The 7,561-nt window shown below is 22.0% G+C and overlaps 1 pseudogene across 1 annotated transcript in view; it reads right to left on the bottom strand.

Annotated features, from left to right (window-relative positions):
* Nucleotides 1-264: 264 nt before the first annotated feature.
* The window catches only part of LOC147466396 (uncharacterized), a 17,135-nt pseudogene continuing 9,838 nt past the window's right edge, over nucleotides 265-7,561 (bottom strand). Inside the window, exons 5-10 of the transcript XR_015190899.1 lie at nucleotides 7,542-7,561; nucleotides 3,193-3,313; nucleotides 2,950-3,060; nucleotides 2,580-2,671; nucleotides 918-979; nucleotides 265-372 (exon numbers count right to left, since the gene is read on the bottom strand). The exon at nucleotides 7,542-7,561 is cut by the window's right edge and continues 130 nt beyond it. The product of XR_015190899.1 is annotated as an uncharacterized LOC147466396 (transcript). The remainder of the gene's footprint in view (nucleotides 373-917; nucleotides 980-2,579; nucleotides 2,672-2,949; nucleotides 3,061-3,192; nucleotides 3,314-7,541) is intronic.

Raw genomic sequence — 7,561 nt, 5'->3', positions numbered from 1 at the left:
ATATTTATATATTAATTATATTTTATACTATATATTATTTTATTTATATATACAATATATATACATTATATATACATATATATATATAATATATATATATAAATAAATATATATATATATATATATCTATATAGATATTTATTTAATGTAAGGAATTCTGATGATCCTTATGTTATCATTCTATAATAGATGAAATCTAAAACTTTACTGTAGAGATTGAAATTTGTTTTAGCTGTAGCTTTGGGGGAAATCCAGATAAATCCGCTACTTTCTTCTTAACTTAACTTCAACAGTATGCTCTCCTATATACTGTGAATATCTGTCATAGTCACAGGTAATATTCCAATAGTCAGTTTTAGCATTGACATAATTCTGAAAAAGAGAAAAAAAAATACACTTAACCAAATGCAGGCTGTTGCATATAAGAATAGATTTGCTTGACTGGCTCCAGGGACTACCATTAGTGCCAGCTGCAATGCATGCCAGATAGGTTTTATTTCAGAGTGAGGGAGATTCAACCAACATTTTTCAACTTTTGCACTCACTTTCATTAATTTGTTATAAAACACTTTTTTAGTATTTTAACCCATTACAGATGGGTATAATTTCATACATGATGCAGGAGCTTTAGCCTGACGACAGACGTCATGATGTACATGACTCGGGGATTTTAAGATCACTGTGCTGTTTTATTGTGCTGTGAGTAAGGATTGAGTGATGATGACAATTGCAATGATAAATACTATAATTATCATAATATTAAGCAAACTTAACATCCAAAACCTAGATGGTACTGCTTTCTTCTAGCACCAACAGAAGAGAGAGCTTTGAATGGCACCCATCCACTCTCTCTAGCAAGCACTATCTTTATAGAGCAATGGCACACAGTAAGTTGCTGACCTCTTGCACTAAAGTACCACCGATGAAGGAAGTGCAGCCAGAATCAAAAGAGGCAGGTGGCTCAAACCATGCCCAGTGTCTAAAATGTGCCCCTGTGTCAGTAGGGATAACTTTTACTGTGGCACTCACAGTTATAAGCATAGGTTTCCTTGCTCTTTTTCTACCTCTTCATGTTGTATTCATTGCAGATGCTTATATATTTTGTATTTGTTCATAATATACAAATACAAAAAAAATAGTTGCTTTTTGTACTACCCTAAAACAGCATTGCTGCTATCACACTGAGTATAAAGAGAATAATGAGCTGATATGGATCCTATACTACAATTTTAGTCAACTGAAGCATTGATAGAGCGTCATATGACAAATATAATTCTCTAAACACAATAAAACATACAAAAATGGCTGTAGTTTTACAATGAGTGACTGAAAGAGAGTAGGGAAAGTTAAAGTATTTTGCGTGAAATTGCCTTGCTCTAAAATAAAACCCATCCTGGAAACTGGGCAAGCGAATCTATCCCCCATCAGTAATGGGTTAGTACCTTGTAAGATTTACATATGCCAGTGTTTATCAATGTAGTAGTAGACTAGAATTGGAGTACAGGGAGGGACCATATCAGCTCTATACACTAAGTGTGATAAAATTATTTCAGTTTTGTGGGAGGACAAATTGCATCTTCACTTTTTTCATGTTTGCCTTTTCATAATCAAATATGAAAGAAATAATTATCCCTAAAGAAAATAAATAAAGAGATGGAGAAGAGGAAGGAGACATGTGCTTACATCTGCGAGTACCACAACACAAAACAGCCTTACTAGCACAGAGGATCATTGCAAATGCTACACATAGACTAGATCACCATCATTTTCTCATTCTGCCTGGACATCCTATATCACTGGCACTTTAAAACTAGAGGTCGGCATATTACTATGTGTCATCACTCTCTGAGGATAGTGCTTAGTAGACCCCCTCCTCGGCGGCAACCCCCCCCACGCAAAAAACAAAAAGTCTCCGACCTATAATAAATATAATAAAACCTTGTTAGGTGCTCTTTAACCCATTCGTGCCAGATGATGTGCTATCACATCATGGGAATAGTTTGCTCCAGCTAGATGACGTCCTATCACATTATGGTCTCTCCCTCTAAATACCTGTTTTACATAGTTACCTATATATATACTCATGCAGTTACATTTGTATAGACACATTGGTCTTGACTTGTCAAAAAAATGTAAATTAAAAACAAAAATGGGGGTTTATTAGTTCCTTTTCATAACCCTTTGAAACAAGAAAAACATACTTCCTACGGGAATACTCTACTAAGTTTTTCACCCAAAACATACATAAAAATAAATTTTAAAAAAAAGGATACAACTGTAATTAATGAACCTGATACACTTCACAGCTAAAAAGCATTTAAGCAGTACTAGCTAAATTCTAAGCTTTATTATCAAGCACTTTTCCCTTGGCATATTTAATTAATAAATGGATAAACTTTTTTTTAAAACAGTTTTACATCATCACACTCCATTTCTTCTATCCTTTACCTCTACTCCTTTCTTCCCCCCTGCCAGACCTTTTTCAGGAAGACTTCAGGTTTTTGACTTCCAGCTTTCTTCAACTTTAAAAGCCAGACAAAACGGCAAACGTGCCCCCCCCCCCCCCCCTCGTGAAACACCTTTGTCCTTTCGTTGGTTTTCTGGGTTTTTTGGGATGTGTAGTTCCTTTGTAATCTAGTGCATGGGGGGGCCTATGACTTGTTAATTTTTGCTGGAAAAGGAAAAAATTTACATACTTTAATAAGATAATATATATCAAAAATACTTTATTAAAAAATTTAATTTTACTTAAAAAATCTTACTGTAAAATAATCTGTTTGCAAGTAACAAATAAATTTAATTTTTCGAACGCCAATAAAAAATTGTTGGGTTCTGAAGTGATATTTTTAAAAGCCCAATCAATATAATTATTTCTTGGCTTACCATCTTATGAATAAACTTTACGTATGAAGAAAATTTCTAGGATACTTCCAAATAAAAAAAGGGGACTTTTGTACCTTTAGCAAAACATTTGTCACAAATGCCACACGTATATCTTGCTCTTTTCATGCTTCTCCATGTGGTTGCCAATTTGTTTTTTTTTTGGGTTAAAAGATCGGTGTTTAAGAAAAAATCACATTATAAAGTTTAATAATTAATAAGTAAAAACCAGAAAGAAGAAAATGAGAAGGAGAAATATTAAGCTTAATGACCATCAATTTAAAATCAAAAAAAACCTAAAGCACTCACTTACACAATTTGGAAGAGGCAGAAATAGGCTTCTCGACAGCTTCATGAGTATTGCGATGCATCTAAGCTAGCGTAGTTGACTAAATGTTTCCCACATATATCACAAACTGTAAAAAGTGAAATCAGTAACATTCACCTAATTACAGATTGACACCAAGAATCTGTCAGCTAAATATTACGTGAATCATGCCACACTTTTTTCCATTTTACATCTACTAAACTTACACAATCACTGACTTTTAATATCTTTCATCCTCCCCGCTAAAAAAAATATATAAAAACAATATATATATAATAGATTATGATTTATATTATGTATATATGTATATATTTGTATTGATAGAGGTTAATATATAGATTTATAATATAGATATAGATATAATATATATATATATATAATATTTTATATATATATATATATACATACATACATACATGTAGTTATATATATTAATATAGATATATATTTAATATATAATATATATATATATATAATACATAATATACATATATATATATATATAATATATATATATAGATTATAATATATATATATATATGTATTTTATACATATACACACACATACATAACATACATTGTATGTATGTATGGTATTATGTTTGTATGGTTATGTATGGAGGTTTGATGTATGGATTATTTATGTATTTATGATTATGTAGTGTAAGTATGAAATGTAGGTAGTGTATATATATATATATAATATAGATAATATATTATAATAAAATACATATATATTTATATATATTACATATATATATATATATAGATTATATAATATAATATATATTTAAAATTTATATATACATTATAGATATATATATATAATATAAATAAATTTATATAATAGATATATAATGTTTATGTATTATATAATATATACTTATTTATGTTATAGATATATATGTGTATGGTAATATAAATGATATATAAATATATATATATAAAAATATATAAATATATATGTATATATATATACATATTATATAGATATAGATATATATAGATATAAAATAAATATATAGTACGATATATATTATATATATATAGATATATAATATATATATGTAAATATATCTTCATAGTATATATATATATATTATTAATATATATATATATTAATATATAAGATATATTATATGTACATATATATATTTATATATATATATAATATATGCATAATATATTATATGTAATATTATATATATATAATATTATAATATATATATATATAGATAGATATATGTATAATATGTATAATATATGTAATATATAGAGTTTTATATATATATATTTATAAATGTATATATAATATATATATATATAATTTATATATAATAATACATATATATATACATAATATATTTACATATGTTATATATAGTATTAAGATATATATATATATATATATATAGATATATTTATAATACATATGTTCATAAGTGTATATATATAAAGATATATAAATTTAATATATATATAATATATATTTAATATAGATAGTACCATATGTACATATATATAATTTATATATTTATATATATAATATATTAATAACATTTGGTACAATATATATATTGGTACCAATGGTATATTTTATTTAATAATATATAATATATATATATAGTATATATATAGATACATAGTTACATATGTTTTTAATATATATATATATATTTTAATTATATATAATATATATATATTTTTATATATATTTCTATACCGTATTGTACATATATATATATGTATATATATATATATATATATTACTGATGTACATAAGTTAAATATGGATATAGATATATATATAGGTTTATCATTTGTACATATATATTATATTATATATATATATAAGTATAGTGATATTATATATATATATAATATATATATATATATATATATATATATATATATATATTCATATGAACTATATGTGTATATTATATAATATATATATATATATAATATATATAGTATACATGTAATAACTTATATATAATTATATATATATTTAGATATTATATATATATATATATATAGAATATAAATATATATAAACTCATTTGTTAACAGATTATATATATTATATATTGATATATATTTACATGAATATATTTATATATATATAAGTTATATGTACAATGTGTATATATTTAAAAATATGAAGATATATATATAATTGATATATATGTCATATGTGACATATGATATAAGATAAAATATATAATATAATTTGTATTATAATTATATATACACATATGTAACATATGGTTATATAGAGAAATATATATATCTATATATATATATATAGATATATAACTATTTATACAAATTACTATATATATATACATATTTATAATGTATATATGGATATATATATAATAATATTCACATATATATATATGTTACATATGTTATATAATTATATATATATATATATATATTTAAATAAGTTATATATATAGTACATATGTATAGTATATATAGTATATCTATATAATAATATATAGATTTATATATATATGTACATATGTATATATTTTTTAAATATATATATATATATATATATATATATAATATATATTTTACACATATTTACTATATGTATATATTATTTATAATCTATTAATATATATAGATTATATATATATATATATATATAACTAATTTCGATATTAAAGATATACATAGGTATCGCATAAATTATAGATATGTATATATACTATTATGTAATATATATATTATATATATAATATATATAGATTCATATATTTATATATTAAATTATATATATAGTATATAAGACATATATATACACCAATATAACATCTATATACATATATATTAATATATAATAATTTATATTATAACTTTATATACTATATTATATGATATATACATAACCATATCAATATTGTAATATATTATATATATATTTTAGCGAATATATATATTAAATATACATAATAGAATTTAGAAATATATTTATATATATATACATATATATATATCAGTACATAAGTATATATAATATATTCTTTAATATATATATATATAATATGAAATTATATATAAATATATATATAATACTCCAATATATCATATATATATATATATAATATATATTTGTACCATATGTATATATATATTATATATATAACTATATATAAATTATATATATATACATATGTACTGATTTAGTGTATTATAATATATATATATATAATTTATATATATATTATAACATATATTAGAATATATATACCATAGGAAAACACACGGGAATGTACATCATTATTAACTTAGTTAAGTATAATAGTATTATAAATATATAAGTACCTCCAGGTATATAGTACACAATATGTATCATATATATATATATGTAGATGATATATAATAGATAAGTATATTATATATATATATTTAATTCAACTAATGTACATATCATATAGTACTATATATATATATATAAATATATATATAGATATGTACTCCTATATATATATAGATAGTATATTTAATATATATAACTATATTATGTACATATGTATAATAGAATATAAATATATATATATATATTATATATAATATATATACATATGTACTTATATTTAATTATATATATATATATATATTACTATATATTAAATATTTATATATAAATGTACATATTGTATGGGTATAGTAAATATGTTATATATGGGGGGGGGGAGGGTTTATATATATTCATTATTACTATACATGTTCATATCATAATATATATTATATATATTTATATATATACTATATCGATATACATACTATTCCTAATATACATCATATAATATAACTATATATAATAATGTTTATATATCAATATTTATATATATATAATATATATATCATATGTAATCATATGGGAAATATATATATCATATATATATAATATATATATATAAAATTATATATATATATACATAGTACATATGTTACATATATATATAAATATATAATTATATCATATATATATATACTATAGACACTTTTATATATTAAATGTATGTATGCAAATACTGTAGAAATATAAATACATTCCTGAGATGCCTCCAAAATCTTTGAACTGTTTATACGAGTGTTCTTTAATCAAAATCACATGAAGAAAGTATTAATAAGCCTTTAAAGTGTAACACTTAAGTAATCACTGTAATATTTTTATCTTCATATGAGATAAACTAATGTAGGTAAGCATATACAGGATATCCTAAGCCAACAATCTATGTAGAGGTTCATTATAATGGATAATGACCTGATATAAAAGAAAATCATAAATCACCTATGTCATATGGCTTAAATTGAGAGATGCATCTGGTAGAT

This window comes from Penaeus japonicus, unplaced genomic scaffold (genome assembly GCF_977035675.1).
Source record: "Penaeus japonicus unplaced genomic scaffold, GWHDUDI00000001_assembly GWHDUDI00001319, whole genome shotgun sequence".
In the NCBI taxonomy this organism is placed as follows: Eukaryota; Metazoa; Arthropoda; class Malacostraca; order Decapoda; family Penaeidae; genus Penaeus; species Penaeus japonicus.
This window is presented reverse-complemented; position numbering and strand designations above follow the sequence as displayed.